The sequence below is a fragment of the Canis aureus genome, chromosome 21, assembly GCF_053574225.1.
Source record: "Canis aureus isolate CA01 chromosome 21, VMU_Caureus_v.1.0, whole genome shotgun sequence".
Taxonomy (NCBI): domain Eukaryota; kingdom Metazoa; phylum Chordata; class Mammalia; order Carnivora; family Canidae; genus Canis; species Canis aureus.
The window spans coordinates 49209778-49232331 of record NC_135631.1 but is presented as its reverse complement, the minus strand read 5'-3'; the positions used below and the strand labels follow the sequence as shown (position 1 = coordinate 49232331).

Below are 22554 nucleotides of genomic sequence, written 5' to 3'. Positions count from 1 at the left end.
TAACTGACACTTGCTATTGATTTAAATTATTTTTATTATACTGTTACTTAAAATACAGCAGACATTGTGATGCACTGAGTAGAATCATCGTGTGCGCATGCTGGGTTGCCTGGGCAATGAGCAAGAAGGGACCAGGAGATTTATCTTCTTCCTCTCTGTCAGCAGTTCCCTTCCTCTGCCAGCAGGGCCTGGGCTGCCCTTTGCAGACTACTCCCAAGACAGCTGCCACCTGCATCCCCAGTGCAGCTCTGCCAACCGCCGTTGACAAGACTTCATTCACAGACCTGCCCAGTAAAGAGGGGCACCCACATGGGGAAGAGTCCCTCCGTGGGACAAACTCCACTGTTTGTCTATCAAATTACACTAGCCTTGGCTTTCCTGTCTATGGGGTGATGGGAAAAGGACACTTTGTGACTTCCCTTATGTTAATCTGGCTTCGCTAGTTTTTTCTTTCCTCAACTCTATCCCTTATCTTTTTCCTTATGGGATTTGTCCCAAACTCTGACGTTTTTATGACAAACATGAAACTAGATGAAAATACCCTAGGAGTTTGGCTCTTCTATAACCAGGAAACTAAGTTTTTAAAATTAAGTACACATGTAAAAAAATCATACTAACAACTCTAATGTAATATAATAATTGATTATTGTTTAGGTGAAACCTATTCATCCAAATTTAGTTTAATAAATGAAAAGAGTAGCCTTTGTTTCAGTTATACGTTAGTCTATTTCTGTATTGTAACTTGAGAGATACTAATTTTAGAGAATATCTATTTGGAGAAGTTCAATGGGCAAAGTGTTATTCATAACTTCAAGGCTTTTTCAGTAAATAGACCTCCTATTTAACCAAAACTCTGCCAGCAAGCAATTGTTGAGTGCATATTTTGAAGAGATGTCACATGGTAATTTGTAAAGCTGACTAGTTCATCTTAAAATAAGGTCAGCATTGTGATGTTATTGAATCTATAATAAGTGAGTGCTTAATCTATTTATTTATGGCATTGCAAAAAGAAAAAAAAAACTTCATTGTAATTCCAGTAGTTGCGGCTAATGAATCGTTCATTGGTACAGAGCAAGATAGGCTAGATTGTATGCCATGTACGTGCCTGAAATGGGAACACAAGGCCAAATGCTGACTTGGTGTGGGCTCTTTGAGTTTTATGAAATCTGTACTATGAGCTATGTGAAACCCCCATCTTCCACCACTGTTCTCTAAAGCATGAAAAAACACAAAACTTATGTGTGCTTTGGCCTATGTTCCACTCATTCATCCATTCATTCATCTACTCACTCATTCATCCACCAAAAGCACTAACCATATATCATGTGACAGGCACTGTCCTAGGCAATGGTGCACATCACTGTGCACAAACAGACAAGATCCTGGTCTTCACGAAGTTTGTACTCTAGCAGGGGTAGACAGAAAACAAGAGATATATTACTGAGTAAGCTTTAGAGTGTGTTGGAAAATGATAAATGGACTTTACAAAGAAAGGTAGAACAGGACTTGAGGAGTGCCAGAGCTAAGATGGGGCAGGGGACAGCGGGGTGGGCTGAGCCATACTGAAAATGTGAGAATGGAGAAAACTCTTGTGGGACATGAGGGGGCGGACCAGGGCAGATATCAGGCCAAGAGACATCCCAGCAGAAGGAAGGCCAGGGCAAATCCTCCAGGTGGGAAGGTACCTGGTGTGTGTAGGAAACAACATGAAATCTGTGTGATTGTGTCAGGGTAGGAGAGGATGGTGGAGAAATGAGGACAAGGCTGGGTAAACTCTGAGAAACCACAGCGGCCACTTCGGCTTTTACTCTGAATGGAAAGGGGAACCCTTGCAGCTTTTTTGAGCAGAGGCATCACATGATCTGACTTACAGTTTAGAAGGGTCACTCTGGAAGAACGGAGGTGTCTTCAAGATAAAGAAGCTATAGGTAGAGCAGGTGTGGGGGTAAAGAGTGGTAAGGAAGGACATCAGTCCTGACTTTCTTAACTTGGGGACATCTGGTAGGCATCCAAGTGGAGGAGAAGCTGGCTACAAGAGTCTGGAGTTTGGGAAAGAGGTCTGTGCTGGACAGAAAAATTTAGGAGTCAGTGAGAAGATTGAGGGCATTAAAGCCAAGGGACTGAATGAATGAGATGCAGGGAGTAGATGAAGCTAGAGAAAAAAAGGAAGATGAATGTCACAACTGGGGGCCCTCATAACTTGGAGGTTGTATTCCCTGAGACATGCAGGAGGTCTCAGGATAAAGTCATCATATGGTCCAGACTACCCTATAGTTAGATTGTTCTAAATAATCATTAAAGTGAAAACATAATTTATATGTTATGCCAGAGAACTCAGAGCCCTATGATATATCATCTGTGGATCCTCATTTGAGAAATCTTGCCCCATGGAACTCAAAGGCAAGATATTTCTTCAAACTGAGATGGATTAGTGTGATTATATAATCATGCTCATGACTGACTTGCTCCAGAGAAGTGATTTACACATTTATGCCCATGTTCTACTTTATATCAGAAAAGATACTAAAAATATCTACACCATAGAAAATGCAGCAAATCTAGAAATGGGAGTTTAAAAATTAAAGAATTGTCATATTTTCCTGCCACAACACAGTGGGATATATCCCACATGCCTTGGGGACTCTTAGCCTAGAGCAGTGTTGTTCATAGAGGTTCATGTCTTCTGGGCTTCAGTCTTCAGATGTTAGAACGCTTCTCCAATACTGAGCCTCCTGGAACTCACTTGCTTTCTCTCATCCCAATTAGCACTTCCTTTCATGCACCTTACAAAAGATTTACCCCTAGAATCTGCTCTGATACAGTGACTCAAGGTCTGAAAAATCTCTAGGGCTTCTTTTAAAGGTTGAAGGAGAAGCTGATCTCAAGTGCCTTTTACCTCCTGTTATGGAAACTCTGCTAATAATGTAGGGAAATGCAAAAAAGAAGCAGAGAACCAACACATACAGTGAAGAAAGGGTGTGACAGAGAATCAGCCTTGCCTGAGAAACCATTAACACTGTCCCAGGCCTTGCCCACTGGCACCCATGAGAGGTGCAATCAGAGTGTCCTCTCCCCCAGCTGGTACATGTGGGACATGTGTGGACCAGTCGTCCCGAATAGAACTTCCAGCACATTCTTCTGTAGAATATCCTGAAACAAGTTCTCATTCATGGATTGACAAGGTTCAGTGAATTATAGATTCAATGAACTTCTGGAGCCTGCCTGAATGTATTTTTTCTTAAACGAGAAAGCTCATTTCGCATTATGACAAACTTAGAATACAATAAATTATAACAAAAGATTTATTCATTTCTTCTAATTTGTTATAATTTATAATCTGTGGAATTATTTATTAATATTTTTCCTGTATTACCTTTATATGTTAGTAGTTTGTACCTAAAATACTTTGTAAGTAGTATTCACTGAAAGTGCAATTATACTGTATATAGTGATTTATATTCTTTGCACATGTATTTTTCCAATTTATCGATTGCTTTATTTAGAAAACTATTGTCTTCAAATGCTAAATATTTTTCAAAGGGTGTTGTACTAGTCCAGCAATTCAAGGTACATTTCGTGGAAAAAGAACAGAGAAGCAGAAGATCACATTGATTTCAGCTTTGCTTTCTAAAAGAGACCAATTACAGCACTAAAAATGCCCATTCATGGCTATATTACACAGAATTTGGATGTTATAAATAGCCAAAATAGTTTTTCTGTGATTACATGGAGGAGGATTTTCCTATTTTACATTCCAAGATTATAATTTGAAATCTGGGATTTAATGTCAGCAAATGAAAGTACAATGCACTATTTCTTTTCTTGGAATTATTTCTAAACTTTAACATCAACAAGAACCACAGTGATGTTTTCAAGAGACAGGTCATGATTTAAATATGGCAGAAGTATGTTTATATCAACTAATTTATATATTTTTCTCCTGACAAAAAACAGTACATGCCCACTGTAGAAAATTTTTAAAATTCAGGTAAATGATAATGCTGCATGTTGCAAAATAGAGAATGCAGGTTTTCCCAATTAACGTGGACTATTTATATAAATTACTCAGATCACAATCTTTGAGTGCAGTAGATATACAAATAAAATTAATCCGGAATTAAAAGTAGATATTCCTAAATAAGTATTGAGTAAAAAAAAAAAAAGTTAAAATCAAACCACAGACTATTAGATAAGACATTACATTAGACAAAATAATGAGACCGGGTTAAGGTTCTACTTAAAAGAAAATCCTTGGCTTTATTTTTCTTTCTCTCTCTCTCTTTTTTAAAGTAACTGCACATGCACAGTTATTTTATGCACAACAAAGGAGTGGGGAAGGGAAACAGAGAAAACTACTGTAGTAGTGAGGATGTGGTGGATTCAAATTGTGGTTTTCTGATTGAGACTGTCTTCTTGGTTTAGAGGAACAGAGTTCTGGAATACAGTATCAGGTTTCCTTTTTAGTAGACACCTCTGTCTGTTGCTGGGATGCATCACCTTACCTTCATCCTCCATTTCCAGCTCCGTAGGTGTGTCTGTTTCATTGATTAGGTGCCCATCAAATGGGAAATTGCCTCATGGACAAACTCTGGGGTTCCCAGTAGGCTTTCATCAGTTTACTAAGTGATGTCCGCCTCTTAATCTTACTCTGCACCCCAGAACCATCCTGCCCCGCCACCTGCACATTAACATGATCCTTGTTCTCAGTCTTGACTCCATCCTTGGACTTTTCATTTGCCATAGTGAGTGCTAGAGTTATCTCCTGGCTTCTTCACAAAAGGGGTACCAGGTCCACACCCAGTGAGCAGACAAGCAGCCCCAGGAGCTGCAGGAGGGAGTTGCAGCTGGGGTGGACAGCGAAAATCCTTGGCTTTAAATATGATTATTAAAAATAAATAAATAAATAAATAAATAAATAAGATTATTTAGGCCTCTGGGTGGCTCAGTGGTTGAGCAGTTGCTTTTGGCTCAGGGTGTGATCCTGGGGTGCCAGGATCAAGTTCTGCATTGGGCTCCTCACAGGGAGCCTGCTTCTCCCTCTGCCTGTGTTTCTGCCTCTCTCCCTCTGTGTCTCTCATAAATAAATAAATAAATGAATAAATAAATAAAATCTTTAAAAATATATATAATTATTCAACAAGAAATAATTCAATAATATAATCTAGAAAACAAGAAATAATTCAATAAAATAATCTAGAAAACACAAATAAATGATAGTATAAAGGAAAATAGTTAAACATTAATAGCTTCTTTTAAAAAAAACCCAAATAATATAATTGTTTCATTTAAGAGCAGCTAATCCCTCATCGTTTTAGTTTTGTTCACTGGAGGAGCATTCCCAAGAGAATTGGCTTCATATGTTTTAGTGCTGTTTTCATTGGTCCCTTCATTAATCATGGCAATTACATCTTTGTTTTAGATTCCGCTTTTGATTTGTGAAATGGGTCCCCTTGTTCAAGTGATTCCTTTTTCTTCATTCTAGTTGGTCCAGTATTAATATCGTCACTTCTGCTTCCTACTTGTGCTCATCTGGTGTGTCTTTGTCCATCTCTGTAAAAAATACGTTTCACTTCAATTTATTTTACCTGGTTTTTTGAAGGCACCATTTAGCTAGATTTTGTTTTCCCAGCCCAATTTGAAAACTGTTCTCTTCCAAAGATGGAATTTGATTCGTTTGCACTTAGTTAGTGCGATTGTGTTTCATGGTTGTCTCTTGTATTGTTCTTTACTTTTTTTGTGTTTCGTGGTATTTATTTCATTTTTTGAATTATTATATGTTTCTACTGATTTGGAAAACATAGTCTATTGGAGAGCTTCTTTCACTAAGAATAGGGAAACATTTATTTTTTATTTTTATTTTTTTTTCATTTTTTTTTTTTATTGGTGTTCAATTTACTAACATACAGAATAACACCCAGTGCCCGTCACCCATTCACTCCCACCCCCCGCCCTCCGCCCTCCTCCGGGAAACATTTATTGACCTGTCAATACCATCAATAAAGCCTTAGTGCTTCATATAATGTGAAGAATTTGGCCTGCTTTTTTCTTTTTTCTCTGCCTCTCAGATTATGTGAGAATTTTCTCAGATTTTAAAACCATTTTGAGATGATAGTCACATGTAACCATCTAAACAGTAATTATTCACTGAGGGCCTTATTTTATTTTCTTGTTATCACTATTGTTCATCTCCTTTACCTCTTTGAGTATTTTTAATATGACATGGGTGTTTTCCTCTCTGATTACTCACATATCTCAGAGTATGGTTATCATTTCCTAGTGTTGTGATGATAAATTGTCACAGTTGGGAATCCCTGGCCACACTCTTTTCCCTGAAAACTCTGGATCTTGCTCCACTGTCTTGGCATAATTCCAGTGTAGGGAAGATGAACCAAGGTCTGCAGTTAACTTAGTTTTACTGCTTTTTTCCTTTATCTTTGTTTTATCAGAATAAATTTAGGTGTGAGTCTCTTTTTGTTTTCAAGGTAAAAAGCAAAGCAAACCCTGATATTCTGAGAACTTCAATCTGAAGTCTCAAGAATTTCTTCTACTATTTCTTTAGTTGTGTGTGTGTGTGTGTGTTTTCCATTTGCTCTGTTGAGTCACTGTGAATTTTCTTATTCTATAACCTCAATTGCACTGTCTTCTTCACTGGCATTTTAGTTTCTATCTAAATCTCTTCTCCCAGCACATTTGGATGGTTGTAAGGTTGAGAAGGAGGCAAGGAGAAATGCCTGTGGCTTTAGCTGTCTTGCAAACTAGCATCACTCCCAGGGCAGGGGTGGCCTCTTAGCCCAGGGCTGCTGGGATGGTGCTCTGAGGAGTCTGGATTTCCAGCACCTGCATCCCCAGCACTCTCAGGCTGTCCCTGGATTTCCCATATCCAGGGCACCTGCACATCTGTGTCATAAATCTCCCCCCTTGGTAAGTGAGATTAAGCTGATGGCATTAGCCTGCTCTACACAGAACTCTCAATCACCATCTTGGGTGATCTCTCTTTCCTTCTTCCCCAGAGATGCATTCCAAGAAAGAGTATATTCTGGCTGCGTTTGCAGAGTTCTGACCCACAGTGGGGCTCCCAGGGCTTCTCCTGCCTTCTTATCACTTCTCTGGAAATGTCGTCTGCCATTCTACCTCTCACGTTTCTTCTGGAAATCTCTGGTCAAAACTTTTTCACTTTGAAGCATTTGTTATGCTTTTTTTCCTTCCCTCTTCCCACCAAATATCCCAGTCAAATATTTGTAACTTTTTGACTAGGAATTCTTACTTCAGGTGATACCAAAATTGGCAGGGATCTTGTTGTTGATTTTAGGCTTCTTTGTTTGTTTGTTTTAACCTTTTATCCAGGAAGTCCATAGATGGTCTTTGTATATGCCCCCCGCCCCCCGAACGCTCTAAATAGCTTAAAAAAATGGTACTCTCATTCATGACCTGTATTCAGAAATAATCCAAAATAAAGTGAATGGGTTTCTACTTATTTCCACTGGAAATCAGATCCCACTTTCCCTAGATGTAGGAGTCCTTTAGTCCTGTGGCTCTTTTCTTTCCAACACCTCTGGGGTTGCACTGTGAGAAGCAAAATGTCAAAAAACAGTCACTGTTTATTAATTCCTATGGAGATTGGGCTAGTGCCCAATCACCATCTTTCAACCTCTCATATTAATCAATCTCATATCCTACTTTTGACTCTGCCTCACTATCCTCTATATCTCAGCCATCTTCTTTTTTCTTTTTTTAAAATGAATTTATTTTTTATTGGTGTTCAATTTGCCAACATACAGAATAACACCCAGTGCTCATCCCACCAAGTGCCCCCCTCAGTGCCTGTCACCTAGTCACCCCCACCCCCTGCCCGCCTCCCCTTCCACCACCCCTAGTTTGTTTCCCAGAGTTAGGAGTCCTTCATGTTCTGTCTCCTTTTCTGATATTTCCCACTTATGTTTTCTCCTTTCAGCCATCTTCTTTTAGGAAGGATTTGACACATCGGCCCCCAAATTCACTTTGAGGAGTGCCTTTCTTCTGCCCACCAACCAAGCCAAAGAGGGCTAAAGGTCCTTCTACTATTTACAGATTATTTCTCTGAGACATCTTAATTGAGTCCATTCCTCTTGCTGCCTGTTATTCTATCCCTGAGTCCACCGAGAGATAAGAATTCACCTGGGGTGGCCAAATTTTACAATAGAATCTAGAAATCTCACAGTCCTGTCCTTTTATTGGTAGTACAGTGTGCAGCTGCATCCTACCTCCTAGATGTGCAAAACTGATGTCTAGTTTGTATTAACTATTTACTTTAGAACAGCAAATGTCAGCATGGGAGGCTGGCTAGACAGTAACCAGGGCCTGGGATACTTACTCCCGTTTTCTTATCCACTGACCTCAATTATTTAAGAGGATTGTGACTTTTTTTCCTCTCGTCTTGAAAATGCTCTTCTATCTTCCTCTCTTTACCAGGAAACCAGTTTGGCACAAAACCCTGACATCAGATAACTAAGGATTTGCAATAATGGAATGAATTTTTACTGACCTTCTGTATTCTCCAGTGACTCCCACTTTTGTGCTGATTGTCCACAATGCTAAACTGTGGATTTGCAGTTCTTCTTGAAAGTGTTTCTAGAAAAACCCAGGTATCAACAAATGCAGCTAAATGAATCCAATGTGATGGCCAGTAGCCATGTAGTAAGCCTGGTTCTTTAACTCTAGAGGCTGAATCCTCTTAGGAAAAAGAATAATAGTAAAATTTCCTCTTTCCAGGGGGTTACATTTAGCTGCCTCTGTTTCGTTTTCATGCGGGATTTCCCAGCACTAGGCATAGTAATTTTTCCTCTTACCACTTTCCATAGCTTAAGGTAGTCTAATTAAAGCAATGGATCATTCATGCTGCTTTTCAGAAAGCTTATAGTGAACAAGGTGCAGCCATTTCAAAAATGGGTTTTTATGCACTGCATTCTAATTATACACAAGTACTGCACAATTATACTGAGATACTCATGGACATTTATTTCTTTTCCTCTTCAAAGAAAGAGCAAACATTTAGTGACCCATAGCATGATTTGGGAGAGAAACATTTTATGTAAATTTAAAATATTCTCTAATAACATGGGCCATTCTCGTTCATGTCAATTTTCTTAATTTTCTGCAATGAGCGTGTACCGTTTTTGTTGAGACAAGAGATACAAAAATTAATCGGCATAATCCTTGCGGCCATCTTTAAGACATGAATCTGCTGATTGAAAGCAGAACTAGACTTTTTTGCTTATTGATAGAAAAGACTCTATATATTTCAGTAAGAGAAATAGTTCATTATAGCTTTGAACCTTGAAGCATGGAGACAACCTGGAGTGCTAAGGAAAGAAATCTGAATTCTGAGATCCATACTACAACGGGGACTGTAAATCTTGGAAAAAGATTCTGATCATGTAACCCAATTATTAATACAAGACATGCTTTTAGATAAGCTTTTTCACTGAATTCATTCAATGAGATAGCTTGTTTTTGAAAAAAACTAATTAATTTTCACAGTAAAAATACTGCAAAAAAGTAGCTACATATTTGTATCATTAAAATAGTTATTTGAATTGATATAGCTAACATTTTGGGACTTCCAGTGGGAACTTTGATTCGAAGTATCCCTCAGCTGGGACATGAGGGAGAAGATATCAATCAAGATGACAGAACGAGAAATCATATGCCAGAGCCACAGTTAGCATGTTGTGGGTGCAGGCCAAGTCCAGGCAGCCTGTGCTGCACAGACCTCTTTCATTACTCTCTGTTTCTGGGTGGAAATCCTGGGAAATCCTCCGGGCTCTCAGAGCTAGTTTTTCCTTTGGTAGAATGAGGAGCAGAAATGGATCAGATATGTTCTAATGCTCTTTTGTTTTTAAGTCTTTGATTCTTTTGCTGTGGTACTCACAGCAACTTCCAAATGGCCGGTATTCCACAAAGATCCAAAATCTGTTTTTCTTTTTTTTTTCTTTTTTTTAAATTTTTTTAAATTTATTTTTTATTTTATTTATTTTTTATTTTTTATTGGGTAGCTTAAATGCTCTGACATGACTGACAAGAGATAAGAGAGAGGAACAGAGAAATGGGGGAAAGGAGTTCTAAAAGGGGATAAGAAGCCCAGACAAAGGTTTATCTTCCTCCTCACCCTTTTCCCAGTGCCCCTGCAACACCACATAGTGACCTATCCTCCAGAGAGCTGATATCATCACAGAATTTGGATGTCTCCTTATTTTGTCCTATGATAATCAAATAAATGCCATAAATACTAAGATCCTACAATATGCCAGACAAACAAAGGGTAAAAATCTGAAGCTGCAAAGATGAGTCCTCAGACTTTGTCCTCAAGGTCTTAATCAGGTGGGGAAAGAGAAACACACCAGATTAACCAGAAATACAGTCTTGATGGTGCCAAGGTCAAGTTGAGAAAGATCTGCAGGTAGCCCATAAGCTGAGAGAGGAAGGCCAGTGGGTCTCTGCCAGGCTTACCAGGTAGAGGTGAGTAGAAAGGCAGAGAGACACATCTGAGTGTGGAATGTTCCAGGGAGGACAGGCCGATCCCTGTGCCTGGTTGTAGTGCTTATGGGGAGGGACAAGAGAGATAAGCCTAAGAAGACAGACAGAGCTCGAAATAAAGGGCTTTGGATGTTGAGCTAAGAAATCCAGAATTCATGCTAGACAGCAGTGATTCTCAACCCTGTCAGACCCAGTGACCCTTTTTATAACAAATTCTGTGTAATGCCTCCTAAATAGTGCAGACTGAAATGAAATTCATGTTACTGTAACCTATCTACATGCATAATGAAAAGTTACCTAAAAAATGAAAGTCACTCTACTGCCCTAGCTGTGACATGAAGGAGAACATAAAAGGGAAATACATTTTCAATATATTAATGCCTGAACTTCACGAAAATAGAAGACATAATGAAGTGGCTGGATGTTTGTACCTATACGTGGAATCATCAAGGACATGGTGGCTATAAATATATGTGATACAGGGGCGGGTTCTAGTGACTCAAAGACCTCATTGTCATCACTGCTGGGATCTTCTGAAATGTCAAGCAACCCTTGGAGAAGTGCTGAACACAAAGTACAATATTCTCTTGATTTCCCTAGTATTTTATTTTCACTTTGGGAAAATCAGAGTATATGAAAACCATGCAAAAATGTTTTGAGTGTCTTTGTAAATTGGAATTGGTCCAAAGTTGATATAATTGTAAATGGCTTTTTTCAATTATAGGAATGTTTGGCAAGACATTCAAAAGTCACACTGCAGGTGAGACTGTTACTTGTTAGAAAGGACAGTACTGTGTGTGTGTCTGGAGGACCTAGACATGTATCTTTGGGGCCGAGGTAAAGGGACTTGTGAGTGGCTGTGAAGGTGAGGCTCACAGCCAGGGGCATTACAGCTGCAACAGCCAGTAGGAGAGTCTCTGAGAAACTCACAAGTGCCCTAGAGAAAGAGTCATTTAATACTATTACCCTGGCCCAGGAAACCAACAACAGACTATATTGGTTATATTGCAGTCAGCCAGGTAAAAGCTCTCCTGCACTTGACCTCTTAACCCTAGACCTGCTTCAACACTAGGAGGAGCCTAGTGAGTTTGGGGAGGAGTTGCAGAAAAGCTGAAGTTTTAGAAAAATTTTTTATCCCCTTGGGAAAAAAATACAGTGTTAGACTGCTTCATCATACCACATAGAAAGAAAATTCCAACAGGAAATAAAATCTAAAAATAAAAAATAAAATTGTAAAAGAACCAGTAGAAAATATTATTAAATATTTTTAGAATCTAGGCTTAGATAAAATCTTCTTAATATTTAGATGTCACAAAAATGGACCGAGTTGGCTACATGAAGCTTTAAAATTTTTCTATGTTGTGAGATACCAAAACCAAAGACAAATAACTACATAGTAGGAACTAATCACAAAATATATCACAAATTAAAATACCTTGAAAATGTGATGACTGTTTCTGAACAGCATTGATAAGAAACAGGAAAGTAATTCCTTACAAAAATCTAAAGAAAATGAATAGTCAATTTTCCAAAGAAAAAATACAAACAGAAAACTTGACAGAGGTAGCACTACAAATTAGCAGAGAAAAAAAAGCTCTCTTTATTTACTGCTATTAGATCAATTGTTTAAGTGCATGGACAGAATGAAACTAGATTGCTAACACATATGAAAATAAAATCTAATTTCCACGTGAATAATTCCTTACATGAAGAAAAGAAAATGTTAAAACACTTAGAAGAAAATATTTTTATTTAAATTTAGTTAATTAACATATTGTGTATTATTAGTTTCAGAGGTAGAGGTCAGTGATTCATCAGTCCTCTATAACACCCAGAACTCATTACTTCACATGCCCTCTTTCATATCCATCACTCAGGCACCCCATCCCCCCCAACCTCCCCTCCAGCAACCCTTAGTTTGTTTCCTATGATTAAGAGTCTTTTGTGGTTTCTCTTTCTTTCTGATTTCACTTTGTTCTATTTTCCTTCCTTTTCCCTATGCCCCTCTGCTGTGTTTCTTAAAGTCTACATATGAATGAAATTATATGATACTGTCTTTCCCTGATTGACTTACTTCACTAAGCATAATACCCGCTAGTTCCATACATGTCACTGCAAATGGCAATATTTCATTTTTGATGGCTAGGTAATATTTCATTATATATATTCCATAAGTATATATTCCATTATATATAATATATCATATATCACACACACACACACACACACACACACACACATATACATATCACATTTTCTTTATTCATTCATCTGTCAATAGATATCCGGGCTCTTCTCATAGTTTGGCTATTGTGGATATTGCTTCTATAAGCATTAGGGTGCAGGTGCCCCTTCAGATCTCTCCATTTGTATCTTTGGGTAAAATAGTAGTGCAATTGCTGGATCATAGAGTAGCTCAATTTTCAACTTTTTGAGGAACCTCCGTGCTGTTTTCCAGAGTGGCTGTAACCAGCTTGCATCCCTATCAACAGTGGCATCCTCACCAGCATCTATCATTTCCTGACTTGTTAATTTTAGCCATTCTGATTGGTGTGAGGTGGTATCTCATGGTGGTTTTCATTTGGATTTCCCTGATGGCCAGTGATGTGCAGCATTTTTTCATGTGTCTGTTGGCCATCTGTATGTCTTTGGAGAAATGTCTGTTCATAACTTCTGCCCATTTCTTGATTGAATTATTTGTCCTTTGGGTATTAGCCCTTTATTTGATAAGACTTCTGCAAATATCTTCTTCCATTATGTCAGTTATCTTTTGGTTTATGTGTACTGTTTCCTTTGCTTTGCAAAAGCTTTTTATCTTGATGAAGTCCTAATAGTCCATTTTTGCCTTTGTCTCCTTTGGAGATGTGTCTAGCAAGAAGTTGTTGCTGCTGAGGTCACAGGGGTTGCGGCCTGCATCCTCCACTAGGATTTTGGTGGATTCCTGTCTCACATTTAGATCTTTCATCCATTTTGAGTCTATTTTTGTGTATGGTATGAGGAAATGGTCCAATTTCATTCTTATGCATGTGGCTGTCCAATTTTCCTTGTCAAAGATTACTTGACCATAGAGTTGAGGGCTCATTTCTTGGTCCGTTATTCTGTTCCATTGATCTAGGTGCCTGTTTTTGTGCCAGTACCACACTGTCTTGATGATCACAAATTTGTAATATAGCTTAAAGTCCAGGTTTGTGGTGCCATGCGCTTTGGATGTCTTTTTCAACATTCCCTTGGCTATTTGGGGTCTTTTCTGATTCCATAAAAATTTTAGGATTATTTATTCCAGCTCTGTGAAAAAAGTTGATGGTATTTTGATAAGGATTGCATTAAATGTGGAGATTGCTGCTGGTAGCATAGACATTTTAACAATATTTGTTCTTCCAATCCATGAGCATGGAATAATTTTCCATTTCTTGTGTTCTATAGTTTTCTGAGTGTTTCATAAGTGTTCTATAGTTTTCTGAGTACAGATCCTTTGCCTCTTTGGTTAGGTTTATTCCTAGTTAACTTATGGTTTTGGGCATAATTGTAAACGGGATCAACTCCTTAATTTCTCTTTCTCCTGTTTCATTGTTAGTGTACAGAGATGCAACAGATTTCTATGCATTGATTTTATATCCTGCCACTTTCCTGAATTCCTGTACCAATTCTAGCAATTTTGGGTTTTCCATGTAGGGTATCTGGTCATCTGTGAAGAGGGAGAGTTTGACTTCTTCATCGCCAGTTTGGATGCCTTTTATTTCTTTTTGTTGTCTGATTGCCAAGGCTAGGACTTCTAGTACGATGTTAGACAAGGGTGAGAGTGAACATCTCTGTCATATTCCTGACCTTAAGTGAAAAGCTCTCAGTTTTTCCCCGTTGAGAATGATATTCACTGTGGGCTTTTCAAATACAGCTTTTATGATATTTAGGTATGTTCCCTCTATCCCTACACTGTGGAGAATTGTAATCAAGAAAGGATGCTCTACTTTGTCAAATGCTTTTTCTGAATCTATTGAGAGAATCGTGTGGTTCTTGTCCTTTCTTTTATTAATGTGGTGTATCATGCTTGATTTGTGGATGTTGAACCACACTTGCAGCCCAGGAATAAATCCTACTTGGCAGTGGTGAATAATCCTTTTAATGTACTGTTGCATCCCATTTGGCAAGTATCCTGGTGAGTATTTTGGCACTCATGTTCATCAGGGATATTGGTCTGTAATTCTCCTTTTTGTTGGGGTCTTTTCTGGGGACCAAGGTAATGCTGGCCCCAGAAAGATTTTGAAGTTTTCCTTCCATTTCTATTTTTTTTGAAACAGCTTCAGAAAAATGAATTAATTCTTCTTTAAATGTTTGGTAGAATTCCCCTGGGAAGCCATCTGGCCCTAGACTCTTGTTTGTTCAGAGATTTTTTTATTACTTCCTCAATTTTCTTGCTGGTTATGGGTCTGTTCATGTTTTCTATCTCTTCCTGTTCAGCTTTGGTAATTTATATTCTAGGAGTGCATCCATTTCTTCCAGAGTTCCTAATTTATTGGTACATAATTGCTCATAATATATTCTTATAATTGCTTATATTTCTGCAGTGTTGGTTGTGATGTCTCCTCTTTCATTCATGATTTTATTTTTTGGGGTCCTTTCCCTTTCTTTTTGATAAGTCTGTCCAGGAATTTCATGATCTTATTAACTCTTTCAAAGAATCAGCTCCTGGGCAGCCCCAGTGGCCCAGCGGTTTAATGCCACCTTTGGCCCAGGGTGTGATCCTGGAGACCCGGGATTGAGTCCCATGTCAGGTTCCCTGTGTGGAGCCTACTTCTCCTTCTGCCTGTGTCTCTGCCTCTCTCTGTGTGTCTCTCATGAATAAATAAATAAAATATTTTAAAAAATCCAAAAAATCAGCTCCTACTTTTGTTGATCTGTTCTAATGTTCTTTTGGTTTCTATTTCATTGATTTTTGCTCTAATCTTTACTAATTCTCTTCTCTTGCTGGGTTTATTTGCTTTATTTTATTTGCTGTTCTTTCTCCAGCTCCTATAGGTGTAAGGGTAGGTTGTGTATTTGAGATCTTTCTCATTTCTTGGATTGCTATATCCTTCCCTCTTAGGACAACCTTTGCTGCATCCCCAAGGTTTTGGACAGTTGTGTTTTCATTTTCATTTGTTCCCAGGAATTTTTAAACTCTTTAATTTCCTTGATGACTCTTTCATTCCTTAGTAAGATACTCTTTGACCTTCAAGTATATGAGTTGCTTCCCAATTTCTTCTTGTGATTGAATTCAAGTTTCAAAACATTGTAGTCTGAAAATATGCAGGGAAAGATCTCAATCTCTTGGTACCAGCTGAAACCCAATTTGTGATCCACTATGTGACCTATTCTGGAAAATGCTCCATGTGAACTCAAGAAGAATATGTTTTCTGTTGCTTTCAGATGGAATACTCTTATATATCTGTGAAGTCCATCTGGTCCAATGTGTAATTTAAAGCCCCTGTTTCCTTGTTGAGCTTCTGCTTAGGTGATCTGTCCATTGCACTGAGCAGGGTGTTAAAGTTTTCCTTTTTTATCTAATCTAATATCCTATGTCTTTTGATTGGAGTATTTAGCCCATTTACATTCATACTAAGTATTGAAAGATATGAATTTAGTACCATTGTATTACCTGTAAAGTCACTATTTCTGTGTATTGTCTCTGTTCCTTTCTGGTCTATGTTACTTTTAAGCTCTCTCTTTGCTTAAAGGATCCCTTTAAATAGTTCTTGGAAGACTGGTTCAGTGATCATAAATTCTTTTAGTTTTTATTTGTCCTGGAAGCACTTTATCTCTCCTTCTATTCTGAATGACAGTCTTGCTGGATAAAGTATTCTTTGATGCATATTTTTCTCATTTAGCACCCTGAACACATCATGCCAGCCCTTTCTGCCCTTCCAGGTCTCTGCAGATAGGACTGCTACCAGTCTAATGCTTCTACCCTTTAGTTTAAGGACTCCTTGTCCTGAGTTGCTTTCAGGATTTTCTCTTTGTCTCTGAAATTTGCAGTGTTCACTATTATATGTTGAGGTGTTGACCTATTTTTATTGATTTTGAGGGGGATTCTCTGTGCCTCCTGGACTTGCATGCCTGTTTCCTTTCCCAGACTAGGGGAGTTCTCAGCTATACTTTGCTCAAGTATACCCTCTGCCCCCCCTTTCCTCTTCTTCTGGGATCCCGATTATTCTATATTGTTTCACTTTATGGTATTACTTATCTCTCAAACTCCCCTCATGATCCAGTAATTGTTTATCTCTCTCGCTCTCTTTTTAATAGATTTTATTTATTTACTCATGAGAGAACACAGAGAGAGACAGAGACATGGGCAGAGGGAGAAGCAGGACCCAGGCAGGGAGCCTGATGTGGGACTCAATCCCAGGACTTCCAGGTCAATCCCCAAGCCGAAGGCAGATGCTCAGGCACTGCTGAGGCACCCGGGTGTCCCTGTTTATCTCTCTTTTCTCAGCTTCTTTATTCTCCATAATCTTGTCTTCTATATCACTGATTCTCTCCTGCCTCATTTATCTTAGCAGTTAGAGTCACCTTTTTTTTTTTTAATTCCATCTCATTAATAGCCTTTTTTATTTTGGCTTCATTAGATTTTAGTCCTTTTATTTCTCCAGAAAGGGATTCTCTAGTGTCTTCTATGCTTTTTTTTTTTCAAACCCAGCTATCATCTTTATAATTGTTAGTCTGAACTCTAGTTCCAACATCTTACTTATATCCATACTGATTAGGTCCCTGACAGTCAGTACTGCTTCTTGTTCTCTTTTTTGAGGTGAGTTTTTCCATCTTGTCTCTCTGTCCAGAAGAGAACAGGTGAATGAGAGAACAAAATACTAAAATAGCAACAATGACCCCAGAGAAATATACACTACACAAAATCAGAAGAGACTCAAAAAAAAAAAAAAAAAAGAGAGAGAGAGACAGAGAGAGAGAGAGAGAATATAATCAGACAGGTGAACAGAACAGAGCAATACACTAGATTCTGGGTGTATTTTGGTCTGTTGGTTAGAAGAAACTACATCCAAAAATTGTAAAGAAAAAAAACTTATTATATACACAAATAAAATTAAATTGAAATATTCAGTGTTGTCAAGGAATGTGGTAATATCCTATCAACATTTAAAAATTATGTGTTGTGAACCTGGCAATTCTACATACAGATCTGTCTTTGAGAATAAATGTACGGAAAGCAGGGTAAAGATTTTCATTGCAGCACTGTTTCTAATCATGAAAACCTGGAAACCTTATATATGTTTACCTATAGGAATGAACTTGAATGGATACGATACTTGAATGGATACTTGTCCATACGATAGGATAATCTGCACAAAGTTAAAGGAAAATGAAGTGAATCTATAATGGTAGATGATAAAAAACCCTCCGCGACTCATTACGTGTAAATTTCATAGCAATATAAGCAAATAATCCCATTCATGTAAGAAGCACAAATTACACACATACACTTATATACACACACACATAATTGCCTACACACACGTATATAGAGGAAATTGATTAAAATACATATACAGTTAATAGTTAATAGTTTCTTCTTTGCTAGAGAATAACAACGGGGTATGATGAGAACTTTATGCACTTGCTCCGTATGTATTTTAAATGTTATATGAGAAAATGTTGATGTATTTCTTGTGCAAACTTTTAACAAACACTTAAAAATTGGCAATTTTATTTTTTTATGTGGATATTGTGTATAGGGTTCTCCTCATCTTCCTACCTCTCGGTGTTGCAGTGTCCCACTGCTCAGCTGTGAAAACTATTCTTTCTTAGCCAGCTATAGTTCTCACTATTCACAATCCATTCCATGGCTTTGTTGACAAGTCTTACCTTTCAGCTCCAACCTCCAACTTTGCCCTGAAATGTTGTCTTACAGACAATTGTGTACTCAATATTGGATATCTGAGAATTTCTATATCTTCAAAACCAAAACTCCGCATTTAACTGTTTCTCTTCAAACCCTCTCTTCCCACTGGTTTCAGGAAACGGCACCTCCATTCATCAATTCTCTCAGGTCAAAAACCTTCAAGCCCTTCTTGAAACTCTTTTTCTTTCAAATCTCGACTCCAACCCATCAGATAATTCAGTTAGGCTTCAGAACAATCTGGAACACTTTCTCCACCACTTTGATTCTGGTCCAAACCATTTTATTTCTCACATGGACTATTACAATAGCCTCCCCCAAAGGATCTTCTTACTTCCACTTCTGTCCCATCTGCGGTCCATCCTCCGCTCAGCTGTCAAGGGATCCTTCTAAAATCTGAATCAAATCGTTCTCCTACTCAAAAGCCTACAATGGCATAATACACTTAAGATCTCAAATCCGTTAATAAGGTTCATTGTGTCTAATAAGAGCTACCCCTGACTAACCTCCCCTATTGACCTATGATTCCACCATGCTCCCCCTTAGGTATCCCTTGTGAGTCCAACTACACTGGCAAACTAGCTGTTCTTTGTGTAAACTAGGCAGGGTTCTGTGTTACAATGTCTGCTCTACTCTTGACCTGAAACTCTTCCCCCACATATATGTAGGCATTCTTTTCTTGCACCATTCAAGAGTTTGCTCTAAAATCACCTCTGTAGAGATGCCTTTCATATTACCATAACTAGGAAATGATCAACTCATCTTTCTCTGATCTTTTTCTTCATGGCACTTATTGTTACCTATGATGGACAATACATTGAGAAGGATTTGTCTGCAGAGTTCAGCTGGATCCTTATCACCAGAACAGCATGTTGAATGAATTAGTATTCCATGATAACAAATATTTTATTTGAATTAATCTCTTCTTGATTCTCTTTAGGAATAAAAATTATAGATTTTTCATAATTTCTCTTGTTTTTTGAAGTGAGCCTTTTTGCTTTGCTTTTTCAAATTTTGTTTTGTTTTATTCTTATGTTTCCTTTGTTTTATTTTTATGTATTAATTTTCTAAGCTTAAAAACTACGTTTTTGTTATATCCAGTTTGAAGGGGTATTATCTATATATGGTAAAGGGATAAACAATGAAAAATCAGTCTCCTTAATATACAGCTTTGTTTTGCAGTGGTAAACATTATAGAAGCCTTCAGGGTATTTATTGCTCCAGAGATAATCTAAGGATACACAAGCATTGTCTAATATCTAATTGGATTTTCCTCAAGAGATTTCTCCCTCAGTATGGAAATCGCACAAGTCAAAGCTATTGCTATATTTTTATTTAAGAGGGGCAGAGCTTCATTGTCACAGTTCAGGTCAAAAACATATTACATTATTGTGTCAGCACTGAATTCCAGCTAAGCCATCATAATTGTGGGTCATACAAATAGAAGAAATGACTACACTGGCTTTTATTATATGTGTTTGCTTACTCTCTAGAGAGCTTCAGACATGAAGGTCTGTGCTATTTATATGTATATAAAATCTGCTCCAGTCTGGACGACTTGCTCTCCTTACCTGGTGCACAAGCTGTATTCTAAGATTGTCTGCCACCATCATCCTGGGAATTCTCTTCACTTCTCTGGTATTGAATCTTGTGTTTCTTTTCTTTAATTAAGTCCTCTTTCAGGTCATGATCTCTGGTCCTGGGATCCAGTCCCTCCTTGGGCTCCCTGCTCATTGGGGAGCCTGCTTCTCTGTTCTCTATTTCTCTCAAATGAATAAATAAATAATCTTTTTTTTTTAAAGTTCTCTTTCTTATTTATTTCCTCATTTTTTTGGAGCACATCCTCTAGTAGCTGCCCAAGAAAGGGTAGGTGGGAGTTAATTTTTTTTGAGATTACACTTGTCTGAAAGTATCTTTATTCTTTATTCTATCGTTCCCTTGGTTGTTGGTTTAACAAACTTTAGAGCTCCAAGTTGGAAATAAATCTTCCTGTAGAAATAATGCAGGACCCTTCCTGGTCTTCTAACCTCTAATGTTGCAGTCGGAACAACCAGTTATTCTGATTCATATTCCCTTATTTATAGATTTATGACTTGTGTTTTCTCTCTCTCTCTCTCTCTTTCTCACTGTTGCTATCTCTCTCTGTCTCTATCCCTGTTGTCTGTCTCTTTCCATATATGCATAAAATGCCTTTCTGTCTCCCTGGCCATCTATCTCTGTTTCTCTCTGAAAGATTTTCTCATTGTCCACAGGACACAAACTTCACAGTGATGCACTTGCTTGGGTCTGACTTCATCTATGTCCTGGAGAAACTGTGAGTTATTTCATTGATGATTTCTTCTCCTTTTCCATTGTGTCCCTTCTGCCTTTCTGAAATCCCAGTTATTTAAATATTGGAGGCTATACACTGTTAATTTTCTCATCTTTTCTTAGTCTTGTCCTTTTATTTTATATTTATTTTCTCAATGTTATTTTCTAATGCTTTTTTTGTTTTTCATTTCTGCTAGCATACTTCAATTCCTCAATTTCCCTTTTTTTTTAAATAGCACCTCATTCTCTCTTCATTGATTTAATCTATTATATCACTGAAAATAACGCCTTGTTTTTAAGTTCTTTTTCCCTGGATAGTTTCTATTTCTTTATCTTCCTTCATACATATGGTTCTTCCCTTATACAGATGGCAATTCTTGGTGGTGTGCTCAAAATTAAGGGAGGGAGAAAAAAAGCCAAGTGGAAGCTCTAAATCTGTGCTAATGGGTGGTTTTTCAAACTTTGAGTTTCACTTTAAAGTATTGGGGAGGGGAGCATTGCTTGGACAACCCTGATGTCAATATTTTCAAGTCTTTTTTTTTCTTCGTCTGAGCATGTTCTACAAGATGGTGCCTTCCCTGAAAAGTAAAGGTTTAGCTGTCAGCTTTTTGGCAGCAACAAAGTGATGGTGGTTGGGAGGAGAATGTGACTCAGGAGTCAGCATCCTATAGACATGTAGTCATTTAACTCCCCTGATTTTGGTAAGGTCCAAAGGCTCTCACCAGTACTCCCAGTTCAGAGTACCTAAATTCTTTCTTTAGCTCTGAAAATGAACATTTCAGTACAATTTGTTAAGGTTTCTTTTGATAGATGCATGGAGTGGAAATACAGATGACCAATAAAACTTAGAAGGTGCTCAGTCTTGGGGTAACTGGGGAAAGTGAAGCTAAAATTATAACAATATACTTTAGATTGTCAGGCATTTTTTTTTAAAAATTTGATTGAAGTATAATATACATATTATATATCTTAATATATATTTAAATTGTGTGTGTGTGTGTGTGTGTGTGTGTGTATGTCTACATGTGGCCTGATAAATCACCACACTGAACCACAGTTCATAACCAGAAGCCAGATCCAGAGCAGACCCTTGCCAACTCCCTGGAATCCCCGCCTTGAGCCCTGTCCAGCTACTCTGCACAAAACAACTGACTTCTAACAGCCTAGATAAATTCTGAGTTTGCAAACAATATAAAGTTTGGTGACATCAAGCAATTGCAAAATTGGAGAGAAAGTCCTCTCCCTCACCACTGGTGGGGGCAGGGGAGCGGGGAGGGAAGATGTAAATTTATGCAAAACTTTACAGGGTATTTAGATAATGCCCATGTTCTTATTTCCTTGGACTTCCTTTCCATCATTCCTTTCTGGCTCTCCTTGCCCTCTTTAATGTAGGTTGATCTGTGTTTCCTCTTATCTAATTTACAATTCAGCCAACCATGTGCTATTGTGCTTCCTGATAAAATAGGCTTGCTCTTAGAGATGACTGTTAATGTTGACCTACAGTGCCTCTCATGTTCATCAATTCTGAGTTGCCTGCCAAATGTACCTGGCTCAAATTATACTTCCCAATGCTGCCTCTCCTTCCAGTCATCCCCAATTCCTTTAATTATTTCCCTGACAAAAACTGAAAATTCTGCCAATTATAAGTGTACTGAAAGCATCCCACAAATGGAATAAAATGGAAATTATATCTATGAAGCATCTACAGCCTCTAGTGCAAAGTGTGTGGTCAAAAATGTGTTTCCTTCCTTTTCCCTTTTGTTTAAAAAGCCTCACTTACCCTCAGAACAGCTCTGACCATCATGAAAAGCCAGAGTGGGGCACTTGCATGAAGTATAAAGAATCCT

General features: G+C 38.0%; 1 long non-coding RNA gene across 6 annotated transcripts in view; it reads right to left on the bottom strand.

The window, feature by feature from the left end:
* Positions 1-22554, bottom strand: part of LOC144293060 (uncharacterized) — a 90241-nt gene that overhangs the window by 37722 nt on the left and 29965 nt on the right. The window contains exons 5-6 of one of the 6 annotated variants that reach the window (XR_013360554.1): positions 1316-1405; positions 63-284 (exon numbers count right to left, since the gene is read on the bottom strand). The exons of 3 other annotated variants lie outside the window; for them this stretch is intronic. This is a non-coding gene — a long non-coding RNA (uncharacterized LOC144293060). Of the gene's footprint in view, positions 1-62; positions 285-1315; positions 1406-7415; positions 7564-8521; positions 8608-22554 lie in introns of those variants that run through there. 2 more of the 6 variants (XR_013360556.1, XR_013360559.1) reach the window with 2 other exon arrangements.